This window comes from Pseudopodoces humilis, chromosome 4, assembly GCF_049639895.1.
Source record: "Pseudopodoces humilis isolate 2021_Gansu_Grassland_sample_001 chromosome 4, ASM4963989v1, whole genome shotgun sequence".
NCBI classification, from domain to species: Eukaryota; Metazoa; Chordata; class Aves; order Passeriformes; family Paridae; genus Pseudopodoces; species Pseudopodoces humilis.
In genome coordinates this window covers 1,558,840-1,578,425 of record NC_142203.1, presented here as the reverse complement: position 1 = coordinate 1,578,425, position 19,586 = coordinate 1,558,840, and the positions used below count along the sequence as shown (strand labels likewise).

At 41.6% G+C, this 19,586-nt stretch overlaps 1 protein-coding gene across 2 annotated transcripts in view; it reads right to left on the bottom strand.

The window, feature by feature from the left end:
- The window catches only part of XRCC4 (X-ray repair cross complementing 4), a 142,159-nt gene that overhangs the window by 55,198 nt on the left and 67,375 nt on the right, over window positions 1-19,586 (bottom strand). The gene's annotated exons all lie outside the window — the stretch shown is intronic.

Genomic DNA, 19,586 nt, shown 5'->3' with positions numbered 1-19,586 from the left:
GCCATAATTTGAGACTCAAATGGTTTTCACAGAAAGTAAATAATAATGAGTCCTGTTTCCCCACCCCTTTCACAATGGTTACCCACGTGTGCTGAAAATGAAGCAGGGAGGTAACACACAGCCCACAAGTGGCATTTTCACCGTTTCTCAGAGAAACATGTGTTTCTGGCCAAGAACACTGATAAATTTATCAGAGGCTCCCCACAGCCTCTGCTCAGAGTGAGGCACATGCTTTACATTTAATAATATTAAATATTCACCAGCAGGCACTACACTACATCACAGACTTGCAGATACTTGCAGGGTGACAACAGGCATTAGCTGACATATTTCCCAGGCACAAGCTAATTAACAAGTTCCAAAGTCCAGCACAGACAAGATACATTCCTACAATAAATGCTGAGAAGGGTTAAACTACACTAACCATAAACCATTCTAAACTTTAACCAGCTATGCATACTTTTCCAGTGTTAACTGCTGAAAATACACTTATGATAGTTACTCTTTACCTGTCTGGGGCAGCGTGTCCAACATGGGCACAAACACTGGTTTATATATTTCAACATCACTGCTCAAAGTTGGCCTCTTCATAATGAATACACACAGAACAGTTTTATGTCAAGAACCCAACAAATCTGAATAATTTTACTATCATAACTGCTATCCTTCCTTTTTGCTGTTCTCCTCCCACACCCTCTGTTTTGGCCAAAGAGTAGATCCAGAGGTGAACCTCATGTAGAAAATCTACATTTCCCTAACATAATAAAGAAATGTCTCTGTGTTTTCACCTGTGCAATGTGCACTGGTGATCACAGCCCTCAAGCCCAGTAACAGAATTCCTCTGTGTCTAAAACGAATTTTAAAAAGTCCTTTTTTTTTTCTTCTTCTTCTTTTTCTAAAAAAAATAATTTCTGTTAATTATAGCAAAAGAAAGGCTTCTCGTTCAGGCAGCCCAGAATTCAGTCCCACAAACAGCAGCAGACTGGCTCGTGGGTGAGGACTGATCACCACAGGCTTGGGGATTTTTGTTGCGTTTGTTTATTTCTTTTAAGCTAAAACTCTCAGGATTGCTGAAGAAAAGAAGGAATACACTTGACTCTCACAGTACCATGCATCACCGCTGGGCTCTAAACACACACCCACTACTGCTGCCCAAAAATAATTCCCACTAATGAATTCATTTATAGCACTTGAGTAAAAGCCAAAGAAAGCTTCAGCAGAATACTGCTCATTGCTCAATGTAAAAATCTTTTGGAAAAATGAGAGACAGCCTTAGGCACAAGCCTAGCTTTTTCATTCTGAAAATATTTTCTGTCTAAATTTAAGCAACGTTTTAAGGAGGGAAAGATCCTCGTGAAAATAAATTTTCTACTTTTATGTTACGTAATTCAGTATGAAGGGTTGTTATACCTTTGAGAGGAATGGTAGCAATTTAAACACAGACAAGAGTACTGCTGGATGAAAAACAGTAATTAAACCTCCTACACCAAACATTGATTAGGAAAAGAAAATATTCCCAGCAGAGAACATACTTCCTGCAAGAAAATAAGATTGATAAGAGAGCAAGAAGGGGACTGTGGTTCAAGTACTGGAAGAATATTTGTGCCAAGAAGATTAAAGACTTTAAATAAAAACTCCTGCAGGTTGGAGGGCTTTTCCTTGTTTTGGGGGTCCTCTTCTGTAACTTTGAAGAGTGATATTATTTGGTGGGTTGAGGGAGTTTTTCCAATAGGGTATTCCAGAAAATAACTGTAAATTAAAAATAGCTGTCATTGGTTTGGAAGAGCTGGGATGAAATTAAATCAAGGCAGCCCCTCAGTGTTGGGGACCTGGAAACAGAATATGCCTTAAATACAGAAAAACTCTGAAAAACACAGAAAAAAAAGTCAGGACTATTCCTCGAGACATTTGGAAATACAGCATCAGGATCTCTGAAACAACAGAGATTAATTTCTGCAGCCTAGTTATAGGCAGGCGGTCCTGTTAGATTCCACAATACACTTCTGCATTACTTTATTTTGAAATACAGAAGTCAATTGTTTAAAAATAAATACTTTCCAATCTGACATATCCACCTTTTAGTCTGAAAAAAACAACTCTGTGCATCTTCATTTGTGTATACCATGAAAACGTATTTTCACTTCTAATCAAAATCCTACAGCATTGACTTGTCTAATTATTCATGACAGTGTCACCAAGAAAACAGGATCCAGATCCTCTCAGTACAGCAGTAAAGGGCTAAAATCAGCACCAAAAGCTTAGTTTTCCCATAAAAAACATAAACAGGGACCAAAGCAAGCAAAAAGCAAAGCAGAAGTTTTCCAAAACTGAGGAATTTGTTAGTCTACAATAACCTAACTTCACAGTCAGAATACACAACCTCAGTTATGAATAATGGACCACAGGCAAGAAAAAATCGGATTTTACCCACAGGAAATTCAGTCACAGATATTATTTCTCTTCATCTTGCTGTTATATAGACAAGTGATTAAATGGATTCAAGGAATGTTCATAGTCTCAGCCTGTACCACTAAATGAAATGTATTTTGTTTGATCACAATAAAGAACTTGCAGTTATTAAAAAAAAACCCAAACAAACAAAAAAAACCCAAGCTTTTCCAGATTGGTATAGAACAGGAAACATTTTTAAAGGACACAGGCATTTATTCTGAAGAGAAGCCTTTATTTAAAATTATCTCCTATCCTGGAGATTTCATCAACAGCAGGACAGAATTCTGACAATTTTCATTTCTCTTCTGAATGAAAATAAAGACTTAGGAAAATCTGTTCAGACTTTCAGATATTAACACTACTGTAGCTCCCCAAAATTCCACCCAGAGCCCTCCTGTTAGCAGAACTCCCTGGCTGAATTCTGCCTAGCTCCAGGCAGAATGTGTTGCTCCGTGGAATTAATCAACTGAACTTCCAAGTTCTGCTCTTTAATGAGGCTGATGATTTAATGTGAACCAGTACTAGACAAAATGGGCTGAGAGGTGGCCACAAAACCATCACCTGGAGAGCACCAGGGCCGCCTGTCAGAGCTGTCCCCCAAGCTGCCAGAGAAAGGAAAAGGCAGAAGGAGGGAGCAGAACTCATCACTTTAATCCCTGACTGCAGCATAACTCCAGCAATTTCGTGGTTTCTCAATCCCAGCATAATTCCCCAGGGATCACCGTGGTTGATGGTAATTAGCATCCCTTTGACAGCCTCAGCAGAGCCCTCTAAATGAATGGGTATGGAAATTAACACATCCCAGGGATGCAAAGGCAGTATCTGCAAAGCAGGATTAAGTCATTCCTGACAGGCAATTGAGGAAACATCATTCCTACCTCCGTGTTCACAGATCCTGGCATTTTTCATGAGAAATAGATCTATTTGGGTCACTCAGAGATATTAAACACTGCTGTTTACAGTTCATGCATCTGCTTCAGTGAAAGCAACAGGAATATGTCACTATATTAATTTTAGGGAAACAATGAGAGCCATTCCCCATTCCCTTTGTCCTGCCCTACAGTATATTTAATTCTTTGTATAAATTTGGGTTTACTGTACCGTAATCCCCTGGGGGCAAGAAGCAGTTGAGACAGAGGTTCTATAAATTCTCTGTCAGCTGGTTGTTAACGTTTATTTTCACAAAGAATATCTCCATGGGAAGTGTTTATGAAGACACATTTTAAAACAACTCCAGCAAAAAGTTTAGATCCAGCTATACAAAATTTATAAATTGTAGTCAGCTCAGTAAGGAAGTTTACATTTTACCCTAGCAGGCTGTATTACCACTGAGTTTTCTACTTGCAAAGTCTATTCTTTTCCTGACATCACCCTTTTCTAAAAGCTTTTTAAATGCAGCACTTGAATTAAAAACAAACAAACAAACAAACAAACAAACAACAACAACAAAAAAAAACCCCAAACCAAACAAAGAACCCCACACAAAACAAACCAAACAAAAAATCTCACACAAAATGTGCTCATTTCAAACCTGCAGGGAAACAAATCAAGTTATGGTAAAATCTGTTTGCCAGAAGGTTTCCTTTCCAATGATTATTTGTTGGGGATTTATTTATTAGGGATAACTCAGATGTGCTATCCTACATTGTCTTGAAACTACATGGCACAGGAAATTAGGGTAAATTTGACACACAAATAGTAAGCTTGGCCAGGGAGCATGAAAAAGTCTCTTTCCATCTATCAAAATACAAGTGGGTAAAAAAAAGAATGCATTTTACACATCTCCAAGAGACTCTGAGGGAGCTCATTAATTTTAATCATTGAAACCATGATCTGTAATAGAAATCCCTCTTTTTAAAAAGGCCTTGAGAAGGGAAATTTCAATGAACCACATAATCAGATGAGAGATATTAACTTCCAATAATCCACACCAATGTGTTTTGCAAAAAATACTTTACTAGTATTATAATTCTAAAAAAGCCCCTGCTTACAAGCACTGCTGAAGGTTTTGATTTTGCTTGAAAATACTATAAATTTGTAGTGTCTCCAGCCCCTGAGCACCAAGGGAAAGCTTTGGGATGTGCTCAGATCTTCCTTGATGTGGGTCAGGCAGAGGCAACATTTTGCAATTCCAGTTTGGACACCTAAAAATCTCCTAACAATTAAGGTTGTTTCCCCTGCTTTATTGTCCAAGGGTGCCTGACAGAAGCAGCACCAAAGCTGGTGGCTCGGATGCTGTGCTGCTTTTTTGGGCTTGGCCAGGGGCTGTTTGGGGGCAAGTTTTAGGCTGGTCAGCTTTTCATCAACCCTGATTTACTGCAGGAACCTTTCTTCCCTCTCTGGCCCTCGGATCTTCTCAAACCTCCGTGTTAAAGGCTGATTTTCTGTGCTGTCATCCAGCTCACAAGCACTTCCAAATTCAGGCATCAGCACCAAAAAAGGTCGTGGTTTCAAAAGGTTTGGATGAGCTCAGTGTCCCGGGTGTGACTGTTTGCTGGAGTCATCCTCTGGGCTCCTGGGATGTCCCATCTGGATCATCTGAACCACCCAGGGTGGAGGTAGGAGGCTTCTGGACATAACTCCCAGGAGGCATGAAGCACCAGGCAGGTCGAGTAAACAAAACAACAAAGCAGGCAGACACAAGAGCTGGAATCACAGAGGCCACAGGAAGCTTTGGGAAAGATCTCAGTGCTGTGATGTCTCAATTCAACGTGAGGCAGTGGAGCCCAGAGTAATTTCTCAGCAGGCTCGTAAAGCATAATAATAAACCTCATGCCTGGAATTCCATCATTTTTGCTCAGCTGGGATTTTCTGGTGTCTGAGCTGATGTTGCTCAGCCCACCCAGCAGATCCAGGCCCTGGCACCAGCAGTGGTGGCTTCCAATGATTATCCCACATATGTCAAAAATCCTTATTATCCCCAATCCCTGGCTGTGTGGATGTGGAGCCCAAGGTCTGAAAGTCACTCCTAAAGAAGAATGTGAATAAGGAACATTATTTACCTATTTCAAAGCAGTATGTGATTATTTTGTTAACCTTTATGCAGTCATAAAACCACAGAATTGTGGATTGGTTTGGGCTGGAAAGAATCTTAAAGCTCACCCATCCCATCCCTGCCATGGACACCTTCCACTGTGCCAGGGTACCCCAAGCCCCATGCAACCTGGCCTGGGAGATTTTTGGGGACACTTCTGGGGGACTCCACAACCTCTGCAGCTAGCAGTCACCTGTGCTGCTACTTGGAATAAGTGAAGGTACGTAACATATTTGTTCATGACCACTATTGGAAAAGGACTTCTGGACTAACACCAACAGTAAGTGTCAAACCCCTTTCATGTAGTGAGAGCTGTTGCTACTCCTGTGATAGATACTTCACTCAGAATGTCTTGGATGGAGAAATTCACAACAGCAACTGCAAGACCTGTAGAAAATAAAGTCTTTTGACTTCATTCAACTTTATTTTGAGCTTCTGAGCCAGCAGTGTAGCCAGAAGGCCAATGGCCTCTGACCTGTATCAAGAAATGTGGCAACAGGAGAAGGGCAGTGCCTGTCCCTGTGTTGGCACTGCTGAGGCCACACCTCGAGTGCCCAGGGCAGGGAACGGAGCTGGGAAGGGGCTGGAGAATTCCTGAGGGAGCTGGGAAGGGGCTGGAGAATTCCTGAGGGAGCTGGGAAGGGGCTGGAGAATTCCTGAGGGAGCTGGGAAGGGGCTGGAGAATTCCTGAGGGAGCTGGGAAAGGGGCTCAGGCTGGAGAAAAGGAGGCTCAGGGGACCCTGTGGCTCTGCACAAGTCCCTGGCAGGAGGGGACAGCCGGGGGGATTTGGGCTCTGCTCCCAGGAACAGGGACAGGAGGAGAGGGAACGGCCTCAGGCTGGGCCAGGGGAGGCTCAGGGGGGACAGCAGCAGGAATTTCCCCATGGAAAGGGAGCTCAGGCCCTGGAACTGCCAGGAGGGAGGTTTGGAGTGCCCATCCCTGGAGGTGTCCAAGGAAGGGCTGGAGGTGGCACTGGGTGCTCCAGGCTGGGGACAAGGTGGGGATTTGGCACAGCTGGGACTCCATGGCCTTGGAGATCTTTTCCAACCAAAATAAATGATTCTGTGATTCCATCACTCGCTAAATTCATTTTCTTATTTCTGTGGAACATGCACTGGGTCGCCCTGGTGCTTGAACTCACTTTGTCAGGATCACCATCCTGACACACAGTGCATTCCCTGAGAACCCCACGGGAATCTTGAGGACAGAGAGATTTCCCCCAGTGTACCAAAGGTAGCCTTAAAAACCAAGTGTGAGCTGCTTCCCCCCGGTGCCCTGGAGCTCAGACTCCTCTGCCACAAGAATGATTTCTTTCCCCATTAAACAACCTTTGAGGAAATCAATACAGCTCAAGGGAGGACGTAACTCTGGAAAATGTATGTTTTCATAATGATGGCATTTCGTGGTGGATAAATTAGTAACCTCTACCAATAACTTGATCATGTTGTACTTACAAGCCTAAGACTTTTTCATTTGTATTACACATCCTGGTTTTTTGTATTATAGATATTTCTACTTTAGGCTGAGAAAACATTTCAGGTAGAAAAATCTGAAATAAAAACCTATTTAAATGGGAACTTTGCTTGCCTGTATTCCACTATACATTTGTAAGGAAGCACAAAAACATTTAAACAAATACTACATTCAGAACAGAAGGTATTTTGCTGCTTATTTATACAGCAACATAAATACATGGTGCTATTTTAGAGATAAAATAGCAGCATAAATATGTTGCACTATATCTTTTAGAGAAAAAGACAGATTTAAAGCTTTAAAATAACCCACTCTAAAATCAGTCAGTGACACGAGACCTATGCCCCCTGCACAACAACACACAGCTTTAACCCTGGAACACAAATCAGCCACTTTAAAACTGTCCTTACATGTGAACACACAGAATTAATGACAGCACAGAGCCTAATCACTCAAAATGTCATTGTCAAAGGACAAAAGTCGAGATGAGTAAAAGGGAAATGGTGATTCCTGGGGTGGGCAGGCACGAGGAGAAGGCCAGTGTGGCTGAGGAAGGCTCAGACATGAGAAAGATCTGTGATCTAATGGCCCACGAGCCACTCTGATGGCCAGTGTGACTCTCCAGCATGTGAAAGATTATAAAGTGTGCCCACAACCCTTCAGTCAGTGCTGATGGAGAACAGCTGAGAGTGAAAAGCCTAATTATTATCCCAAACAGTGCTTCTGACAGAACCAAAGGCAAAGTCGACATTGTGAACTAATGAAGGAAACAAATTTAGACATTAAATGTGTTTTGGGCTTTCAAAAATCTTTATTTAAAGTACTTTAAAGATTAAATCACTGCCCTAAGTATTCAATGTCTTGAAAAATGAAGTGAAAAAATGGGAAGTTCAACATGAACTTCAGGAAAACCAAGCTCTGCCCCAGCATCCTCCACAGTTCAGCGATGATCATCAAAAATACGAAAGCCTGTGAGATTTTGTACTGCCTGCTTTTATACCTGTTCTCCTTTTCTTCCCCTGCCTTTAGCAAACTTTGAGACAACCTGAGGAGACTGTGGTGACTGCTAAAAGCAGATCATTGCCCAGAAAGTGACAGAATTATTTGAAGCCCCTTCCTTCTCAAAGACTGTTCCATGAAAGCTCACACCCTTTCCAAATTCTTTCTAGCAGAAGTGATTTTTGGAATATTTATACTGTGCTATTTGTATGTATAGACATTATTTTTTTTCCCCCGAATTTAACAAGCTTTAGATCTTTTATTTCCACTGTATGTTTTTGAATTTTGCATAACCAGCTGACACAGTCCCAAACTCTGTTGTGCATTTTCCTGTATTTGCTGTGCAATGAGCAAGCTGAACTGAAGCCTCACACGTCATTCCCTAGGAACCAAGTTCTATTTACACTATTACCTTTCTGGACCCATTTATTTCTCTTGAAATCAGTATAAAACCTCCCCTAAATAAAAGACACACCATGAGTATTACCTACAAATTGCTGTCAGCTCTCTGCCTTATTTTTTTTTTTTTTTTTTTTGTCACACCGTATTCCTAAAAGGCTTTTCATGCTGTGAATTTAAAGACAGCATTTAAGATGTCATTATGGCATGTCTTTATATACAGCTGCCATTAAGGTCTTTGTAATGGATTTAGAAATGATGAACATGGAAGGTGCCTCAGTCAGACATGACATTAATGTTTTTATGGCAGATGCACTGGCACAATCTCAATCAACATCACGGGATAATTCTGCTTTGGAAAAATGCTACAGGTAATTCTGGTTGCCCTAAGAGGCTCTGAGGGTATATTTAAAGAATTTTAAATATCTCAGTAAGTACTTTGAGAGCAGCAACACATTAATATTTATTACAACTCTTAATGAACAATGAATGTGAAACCCAGCCATGTGCGAGACGCTGATATATGGCAAAAAAAAATTATCAATCAACAGGTCTCAATCAGAATCAAGAAGTTGGTTTAATCTGTAACAACTTCTATTTAGATGCTCTTAAACACTCACATAGACAATGAGGATATCATCCACATATTGCAGAATAACTCCTTTTGGCTCCTGTCTTTTCCAGTCTTCTAATTCCTTTGCTAGCTGTTTTTCAAATATTGTTGGGCTATTCTTGAAACCTTGAGGTGAAACTGTCCAAGTAAGCTGGCTTTTCCTTCCTCTCTCGGGATTTTCCCACTCAAAGCAAAGAGATCTTGGCTGGTTTTGTGCACAGGAATGCAGAAAAAGCATCCTTCAGGTCTACAGGACGCTTTCTAGTCATCGTTTTTCATTCATTGTGAACGGATTGTAACACTTGTGACAGGACCCCCGACCTGTTTTTCTTCACCAGGTCCTTGGACATCTGCAGGGCTCTCCTGGTCTGGCTGGGCTGTGACCACGAGCAAAGCCCAGCACTGAGAGGGCACAGCTGAGCTTCAGGAGAGGTGACACCACCCGTGGTGTCACACAGGGCATGGACAAGCTGGGATTGTTACCAAACCCCAGGGATTTTTTTAGAGGACAGTGGTGGAGATGAGTGGCAGAAGCCCATGGCGAACAAGCTGGCCCCAAGTCAGTCAGGCAGCAGGGATGCAGAGCCAGGATGCAGGGTGAGGTCAGTGCGTGTGACGGCCAGACTCGTTACAGGACTGGCCCTGCTCCCCTGGGACCCACTAACTCTGGGATAGTCTTTCCATATGGCAAAAGCCTCAGTGAGAAAAAACAGGAGCACGCCCTGAGCTGGGCTCATGTTCCACGGATCCTCCCCCAGCCAACGTCCCTGAGAGCCACCAGGGCCAGGAGGCATCAGGAAAATTCTGTATTAAAATGGCAATGACAGAGGCTCCATCACCCAAACCCCCAAACCCAAATATCCAAGCTCAGGAAAGGTGGAATTTTCTTCTGATAAAGAGTCTCCCTACTAAGTTTTGCTGATATGCAGAGGATCAGCTGCCTGAGGGATTACGTTGAAGGGTGAAACACTTGCATAGAAGGGTGAAACACCCTTACATAAAAGGGTGAAACACAGCCTAGACTGGCAAAACTTGATGCAATTCCTCTACCCCTCCACAACGTGCAGTGATTCTAAAAAAAAAACCAAAAAAAGATATCTATATATAGGGATAATTTATGGTTGCTTAATATTTCATGCAGGCTCAAAATATCTACGTGCAAGAAGAAAATGCTTTTCTATATTTAATGTATTTTTGTAATTTCATTACACTGGCCAATTCTCATGCCCCTTTACCATCAAAAATTCATTTAAATTATTAAGGGCCTGTGGAAATTTTAAACACTTCCTGACATTTCTCCAAAACAACAGTTACTGTAATGGTAAGGTTTGATTACAAAAAGTAATACAGTCTCCCTCTAACTAAATAAAGCTTAGAGAAAATGGGATTTAAATACAAAGGGTGTGTAAACACACACTCCTTTTCCCACCACAACAAAACAGACTGGTTTAGACTGAAAAGAGTTTTTCCTCTGGCACCTTTTCTTGCTTCAGGAAAAATATCAAGGGATGATCACTGTGATGTAAACCACATGCTAAACTCTGGTGATGAAATATTATAAAAACATGATGTCGTCAAAGAAAGAATGTCAGTGGGTTATTTCCAGAGAAATTTGCTGAAGATGTTGGAAAGTATGAATGATTTTACGACTTTTTTTAGAGAAACAAGAGAAAAAAAGATGTGCAGGCTACAAAGACCTGAAGAATTAAGGTCACTAACAGTAAAAGCAGAATAAATTCACTAGGTTAAGCAGGTGATGCGTGGGATAACAGAAAGCCATCACAAGGTTCTATAAATGGAAAATATTGTATAATTTGATTTTTTTTTTACTCTTTCCAGGAAAAAAAAAAAATGTAAAACAGAGAATCTTGGTATCACAATTCTTCAAATTAAAGGCTCTATCTTAGAAGTACTCCAGCTGTCTTGAGTAGTGCTGTATTTGACAGCCTGATCCTTAGAAAAAAACAATGTTGATATTATTTAAAGCTAGAATTTTTGCCTTTAACTAGTATTTCTTCTAACCATCATAATACTTGTCTAAAAAGGCGTTTGAGAACCTGCAATTTTCTTTTATTGGAATGGATTAATCATTATCATATTGGTATACCCAACTTACGAAAAAAAAAAAAAAAGGAAAAAAAATCACACAGAGTTCCAAATCAGACATTTAAAAAAATATTTTCCTTCCTTGTGTGCTCCAGTTGGAGCTGGGAAAAGCTCCACAGTGCTGCCCTCAGTCCCATGGCTGCTGGTACTGGGTGTTATTTTGGCACCCTGCCTCCCAGGAAGGCCAGTCTGGTCTGACTCCTCTGGAGGAGAACACTGTGCAGAAGAGTGAAAAACGTCAGAGCAGAGCTCAAAAGCAGAGAAAGATACATCTAATCTTTGCCCATGCACACAACACCCTCTTTGTTGACCAACAAAAAACACATTAAAACCTCCAGGACTGGGCACAAAGTGCTGATGTGAATAGCGGCTGCTCAGATGAGTAACACTTTTATTACATATTCAGAACTGAACACTTTGGCCAGGGACGGGGCCAGAATAAACCAGAGCATCGTCTCTGGAAGTTAATGGAACCATAATGAATTACACCAATTGAGAATTCAGAGTATTATTCTGGGATAGAGCTTGCTGGTGAAATGCACAAAACAAAGCAAAAGGCTAATTGCATGCTGGGCATGAACGCAGTCACTTCAAATTCCATTTCCTGAAAAGGCAGCTGAATAATATCATTACCTGAGAAACACCTAGAATCCTTCTTGATCATTCCCTCTCTTGCAAAACCTGCATATAGCAGCTTTCTTCTTCTTTGTTAAATTACATGAAAGAGCTTAAAGTCCATTGCTGCTTTCTTTCCCCTGAAGTAGCAGGATAAAGGCATCACCACGACTAAAATATCCATTTTTAAACTGCTAACTCACCAAACCTATTCTGAGATATGAAATTCTATTTGATACAACGAATCTTTCCCAGCCTTGGAAAAGCTGAAGGGAGCTGCATGGCCAGGGCAGTTTTGGGAGGACATTCCCAAATCCTATGATGGGCTCCCAGTCCACACAGCTTGCTGGCCCCTGGACTGCGGCTAGCCTGCATGCTCACACATCCAGAGCCTCTTGTCTTGGTGGTTTAAAAAAGGAAAATGCTCTGTGCCTTCACCATTTACCCTCAGGACCCCTCACTACAAAAATACCTGTTATTTCCTCTAACACTGTTTTCACTAATAACAACTATTCCAGCTGATAACAAGAATTGTGTTGATCTAGTTATCCAAGGATATCTAAGGAAAATAAAGCCACCTCCTGTCTGCCAGACAGGGATTTTAAAGTTCCTCAGGCCCATGAGCAACAAGGGGATGATTTGTTCCAAGCAGCAGCCATGAATTAAAAATGTCAGTGTTGTCCTGAGTGGAGACAGCAGCAGCCTGGGCAACTGGGAGAAACTCAGCTCTGAGACACCAGGCTGCTGCAGGGAAAGATTTGGGGGCTGCTTTCCCTTCTAGTTTTCTACCCCAGACAAAGGACATGGATACACAGCAGGGTTAATTCACTGCTGCCGGGATAAGGGTCACGACTGACTGAGCCACTGGCTGCTCCTAATAAATGTAATGTCACATCTCTCCTGCAGTAATTTTAGCAAGACACAGCGAGGAGAATGAAGTGGGAAATAGCCTAATCTCACCAAGATGCAGTGCCACTTCTTCCTGTCTGATGTCCCATTTTTCAAAGAATAAAGAAAAAAAAAAACTAAATGAAAACGCAACTTGTCCTGTCCTTTACCGCTGCTACTCATTGCTGCAGAAGGATGGAGCAGCACAGAGTAAAACACAGTTCCCACCTTAGAGCTGCAAAATCCCCAATCTGTACCACAAATTCCACACCTTGTCTCCCACCAGAAGACAGGAACTGTGGATAATATCCCATTGCCCCTGTGCCCATTCCTTCCCCCCAGCTCAACAGGGACTGGCTGACTCTCCTGCCCAGGGGGATCTCACCAGGGATTTCTTTTAAGGCAACTTTCCATTGTTCAAGCAGTAAAAATCCTCCTCAATAGGCTACAGACATATTCATAAAGGGGCTGGGGCTTTAGGAAACTATTTAATGTCTTTCAGCCATAAAATAGAAGTGTCTCCTGAAAGTGCTGGCTTATATCTGGATGCTTGGTGCAGCTCTCCAGTGTCTGTGACACTTCAGTGGCACAGTTAACTTGCCTCTCCCTGCACAAAAAATACCTCCAGTGCACATAAAAGTACCTGCAATGGGATGGCTGCGTGTCTTCCACCCCTAGTTATCCTAAATAAACCATCTCCTCTCCTTGGCTCTCCAAAACTCAAAGGTCCAGCGTGGGGGTTGATCTCTTCTGCCCCCTCACAAGAGACAGGACAAGAGGAAATGGCCTCAAGTTGCACCAGGGGAGGATTAGTTTGGGTATTAGGAATAATTTCATCACACAAAGGGAGGTGGAATCATCCTTGAAAATATTTAAAAAAATGTGTGGATGCGGTGTTTAGGGACGTGGCACTGCTGGCTTCACCATCTGACTCAATGACCTTTGAGGTCTTCCCCAGTCTTAGCAAATCCATGAATCTACAATTCCATGTTTCTGTGAGGTGGACAAAACCCTCCTTTTCTCTCAGGGTGCAGTGAGAATGATGCCTGTTTCCAGCATAACGTGATTTTCCGCCTATTATTTCCTCAGATTATCAAAATTCAACTGTGCTATAAAGCTCCTCAGAAGGTTCTCAGACATTGAAACAGCTTTTTGATGTTCATATGCTCATATGTTCATAGAAAGGGTAATTTTTTCATCTGGCAGCTCCTGAACCAAGTGTTGCAACCGAGTAAAGAATAAAGCCTCAGGAAGCAGCTCAGTAGCCTAGAAAGTGACATAATTCACTCACACAGGCCCACAAACCAAAGGCCAATCACAGCTTTGACCTCGCTGATGCTTTCTGAAAATGACTGACATCAACCTCATGATTCAAATATCTTAAGGATAGCTTGAAAGCACTCACAGCCCTCAAAAATCCTCTGCTAGAAATCTAATTCCTGCCCTGCTTCATGGGAAAGGCTCCCGAGATGTTAGGATTCATGGCAAAGGTCTGATTTTACCCTTGGTGTGATGCGGTCAGTGTCATCAGCCTGCAATAATTGAGGTCAGCAGCTCAGTCTGATAGCTATAACCGTGCAACACTTTCATTTCTCTTTCTCTCTCTCAAAAAATAAAAAAAAAAAAAAAATAAAAAAAAAACAGTTTAGGCAGAGTGGGAAATCGAAGATCACATTTCCATCATTCACAGCCAACCTCCATTTCTGATCACAAGGAAAAGACAGATGAATTCATGTCATAAGCGCCAAAAATCCTTATCAAGTCCTTGGTGGGCAAAAGCACTTTTTATATTTCCCTAAAAGCTGTAAGGCTCAATCATTTCTGGGAAGTTTAAACTACAAGTTGCAGAAGGAAAATAGTTCTCTGTTCTCCACTTCTATGAAAAGTTAAGCTAAGTGCACAATAGGAGCTTATCCCTCCTGGGCACACAGAGAGGAGATGTATTTAAATTTCTTCTGTATGTTGATTTTTGTGCTTGGTTAGTGATTTGTTAATGTCCTCAGAAGCTACAGAAACTTGGCAGAACATGCTCCTAAATTTCGCTGGCTAATGAAATAGTTTTAAACATGGGAGGTACAGAAAAAACATCAAGGTGAAATAAGAATAGGGCACATCACATGAAAAATGAATGACAGTATAGTGAAATGATTGAAAATCCATTTAACCAAAAAGTCCATCTGCATTTCACACCAATCCCCGATTTTTCTTTCCCTTTAACAATCAAGGTAGGTGACGATATTGGAATTGACCTTTTTACTCAACAGAACTGAAATCAAACCAGGTACAATTTACAAGCAGCTTCCACTGGAGCATCAACATGTTTTGAACCTGCTGCATAAAGGCTCGTTCTGCAGGCAGCAGCCACACAAACAGGCAGCAGTGTTCCGTGGGGAGGTTTATTCAGCACACCTTGAGACGTGGCTGGGAATTGTGACTCAGATTTGTTGTTGTCAAGTGAGGGAGTCAAGGGAACTCTGTCTTCGGGCAGGCTGTAAACAGTGCTAAGTAAAGCCAGGTCTGAGCAAGGCACAGGGTTTGTGAAGGACAGGTAATGAAGCCAGGGCTCTTAGTGCTAATTGGAATAAGGATGAGGATTCTCCTCTGGACACAGATGGAAGCTGATGGCAAGCAGTCAGCGTCTCACAGCAAATGGAGAGGAGGTGATTCTGGTGGAAGGAAAGGCTTTGTTAGCAGCTCTCTTTAGCACGAGAACTGAACAAAAAATGAACTGCTTGTTACTTACGTTATGTTACGAAGCAGTTCACACTAGGAAAAGTAGCCAGGTGAAAACCATGGGAGCTGTGAGGGTGGGCAGGCCCTGGCACAGGGTGCCCAGAGCAGCTGGGGCTGCCCCTGGATCCCTGGCAGTGCCCAAGGCCAGGCTGGACATTGGGGCTGGGAGCTCCTGGGACACTGGGAGCTGGCCCTGCCGTGCCTGGGGTGGGAATGGGTGATCCTCAAGTCCCTTCCAACAAAAACCAGTCTGTGTGATCTGTACACAACCCTGTCTTATGGATTTTGTGGGATTTTTACAGACTGGCCAAGAAAATTACTTACTACCAAATATCCTTGTCATTTTGCACACCCGATATATAATTTCCTTCCCACACCAAGGGAGTGTTCCTGCAAATCCCAATCAAAAAACACTGCAAGTCTTCCACGTATGGAAAACAGGAGCCACTGGTAATCAAGGACAAAGTGTCTTACCTAACAAGGGAAATTCAGGGGTTCACAACGTGCAGCTGCTCTGGAAAATTCAGCATTTCCTGGAGATCTCCCCAAGGTTGCTTACTGCACCCCATGCAGATGTTAGGGGCTCTGCCAGGAAACACCCTGTGTGCCGCTTCCAACACAAAGACACACATTTTGGTACCTGCTTCATTCTCATTCCCCTCACTTGCACACTGATCAATGATACAAGAAGCCACTGCCTCCCTCTGCAGAGATGTGTCCCAAATCTTATCACATATTCCTTCCCTGTCCCCTGGGCCACAGGGAAGCTCCATGGAAGTGACTGGGTTTTGCTTTCTTCTCCTCACCTCTTGAACCAAACCAAACTAAAAACAAACCCACCAAAAGAAAATTTCACCTTCATCAGAATTCTCCAAGTCTGGCTAGAATTCAAAGATTACACCCAAAATGTTTTGATGCTTCCTGCAGAGCAACGAGCTACTAGTGAGCCATCTAGTTAATGAGACTGCTCCCAAAGCAGACCAAATTTCATGCCTAACTAGAGAAGTTAATATTTGTTGAGGTGTAATGAAGTAAACAATCAAGCAGGGAGCATACAACAGCTTTATTTAGAATTTATCTTTTTTTTCTTTTTTTTTTAAATTACTTTGAAGCTTTAAGAAGGTGAGGTGCATTCACACCACGTGGAGGTGGTGGGACAAAATTCAAACAACCCACTGGAGAGTGCCAGAATGCCAACATCACGCCCCTGAAAGAATCCCTGGGGATTACAGACAGGTTAACCAGGAAAGGTCTTCAGGAAATTGCTGGCAATCAGATACTCCTGACCTGACCCTTCTCTCCCAGGAACCCAGGTAATGAGTATCCTTGTGAGAATCCAACACCTGGCTATAGATTAAAGAGCTGTTTTTTTCCTGACTGAGACAGCAGTACGGCTAATCCCAAATAAACCCTGCTTTTCCTGTATGGAACTGGAGACAGTTGCAGGATCAGCAGAGGGAAATCTGGGGGCTGTGTGAGCAGGGACAACACTGCAGCCAGGTGAGCACACCTGGAAGACCCAGCTGAGACAAAGCCCTGCTCCAAGGTGTTCTCCTACAAGCTGAGTTTATCTCTCCAACTGAAACAAACAGATTCATTACAGAGACAAAAAGTGAGACTTCTTGTCTGGCCTGAACTGGTTACGTCCAATTGCTTCCCAAGCTTTAATGGATTAACCCATTAAATCATGGAAATTACTTTGGTCACTCTTGAAAGCTGAGATTTTTAGCTATCAGCACAGTTACCAAAGAGCTGCCTGTATACTTATGTGCTGAGGAAGTTTTATATCCTTATTAAATAAAAAAAAAACCAAAAAACCTCTGGTCTCGAAGTGAACAAAGTAATCTCCTGGCAGAAGAGGGAGTCATTTGATATAGGCATAATAAACTGGTTTTCTGCCATGCACATCAACACCAAAGACTAATTAATTCTGATTGTGGCTTTCACATGATTGAGGCAGTTACTTGGTTAAGAGAGGCTAAGAAAAACTATCATGGGAATAAATACCAGTTTTTAGTTTTTATTATATTCCTTGTATATTCAAAAATACTGATACATACAAATGTATGGTAATGTGCCTTTTCTTGTTTCATTTTAATTGCCCTGAATTTGGACACAATTGATATCTATACCACAAGGTCAAAATTTTACCTCACAGTCTATAAAAAAAAGACAATTAAAGATGGTCACTCATTTTATTTTATATTTAGATATCCAGATTTCTAGAACTGTATGTTCTGAAATGCTCAGAGAGCATGCAAATTTCTGTTTGCACAAAGAGTGATATTGTGCCTTTTTACACACTGACAGAATTGATAATGAGTTATAACTGAGTTATTACTGACATTTTTATAAGCTACAAGGGAAGAAGAGGTTTGCAGGTTGACTATAGGGATACCTTCTCTGGAAAAGTGAATTGCTGGGTTTAAATTTGGGAAGAATTTAAAAGAGGGACCAATGATTTCAGTGTGATTGGTCCCAGGTGATCACAATCACACCTATTCACTCACAGGAAAAGGAGCAAAGCTAGGTAAAGACTTGTGAAATGGAGATGAAAACTGCAGGAAGATGAATCCATCTGTGAGCATCATTTTATTTAAATCTACCTTTTAAAAAGAAAAGTTAGATATTTAGTTTCTAAGAGAGGTAGAAGATACTCAGGAGGCCCACAGTGGGTTCTGCAACTTCTTTTCCTAAATATAAATGTAAAGCTCAGAACCTCATGAATTTTACTCTCTCTGGAAGGTTAGCAGGTATGATGTTTTGTGTGTCCTAACAGAGTACAATGAATCATATATAAAAAAATGTAAATAAATGAGGTATTTATCTGTATGAGGAATTCCACACTCTCTCTGTTTCATGTATGTTGGGTTCTCTCTCCACACAGTTAAAAAAAAAGCAAAACTCAGAGTTTACAATACTTTTGCTTTGGCATTATATCCTTTAGTACATTTAATTTATCCAATTAGTAAAAAAAAAAAAACAACAACAAACTAACTAATAAGATGCTGCTGACAGCTCCAGCTTTGAAAACACCTCCCCTCTATCAGATCCCATATGGGAAAGTTGTCTTTTGGAGTGTGTAACTTCGTGTTTGGCCTGCCTGGGCACAGGGTGTGTAACTGAGAGCTCCTTTATGAGGTCACCTGTACATAAACCAGCCAGTTCAGGTTAAGCTCCAAAACCAAGCAGAATACAGCAAAATGCACGACAAAATCTGGCCTAAGAACTACAGATGTCATTTTCCCATTGCACCTGGATTATTTTGAAGCCATTTTTCCCCTTCCAAGTTTCACAGATTTCTAATATTCTGCATGAAATCCGTGCACATAACATATGCAGCGTCACAGATATTGAGGAAAATGGTCCTTGAGAAGAGGCTTTCATCCTAAAGATGAAAAGGAACTTCTCAGCCTTCCAGCACAATGACTGACAAAAAAAACAAACCCTTGCTTTCCAGGAATATTGCTTTCTGGCAATATGCTGAGTGATTTATCTGGAATTTGTGTATCAGTTTTGTGCCATCATTTAGGGCTTCCATTGAGTAAAGCAAATTTTTCTGGTACAATTTTATCACCTCAGTGTCTTTTAGATTGATCTATGTGCCTCTTTAAGAATAAAAGTTTAATGACACATAGGGAGGTGATTTTAGAACAGTACCTTTTACTTGTGACGGACATAAGTAACAAAAACGTCCAGTAAAATAAGCAGGACAATGGAGAAGAGGAGGAGGGAATAAGTGAAAAAAACAAAACAAAACAAAAACATTTCTGAGAGTATTACATTCATTACTTTTAGATGAAGTAAAGAGATTTCCATCTCAATCAAAGGTGTTTTAAGCCATTAAAATAAAACAGCTTTTCTATTCCTATTTTAGACAGCATGACGATTTTGACATTTCCTAAGGTGTAAAAATCTGTTTCCCATCAAGTTTCCACTGGGCAAAGCCAAACAGGGAAACCAACTCAAATCCAGCCAAATTCCACCAGACTCACAGGGTGCAGCCTGGCTGAGAAAACTTCTAGTTAAAAACAGAGATGCGTGCTTTAACCTGGAAAAGCAATAAATCAAGGGAACAACCACGGGGCTTAGTGCAATCTCGAGCAACCCAGCTTTTAATCAAGATAGGCTGTTTGCTGGGATGAGACACCGTAATACAGCTGGGAAGTCGTTAAGATAATTATGGCAGAGAGTGTTGCACAGGTGGCCAGAGCAAATGCCCTTCCAGGGAGAGCCGTACTCCAGATAAAAAATAAACTGGTGTGTGCACCCAG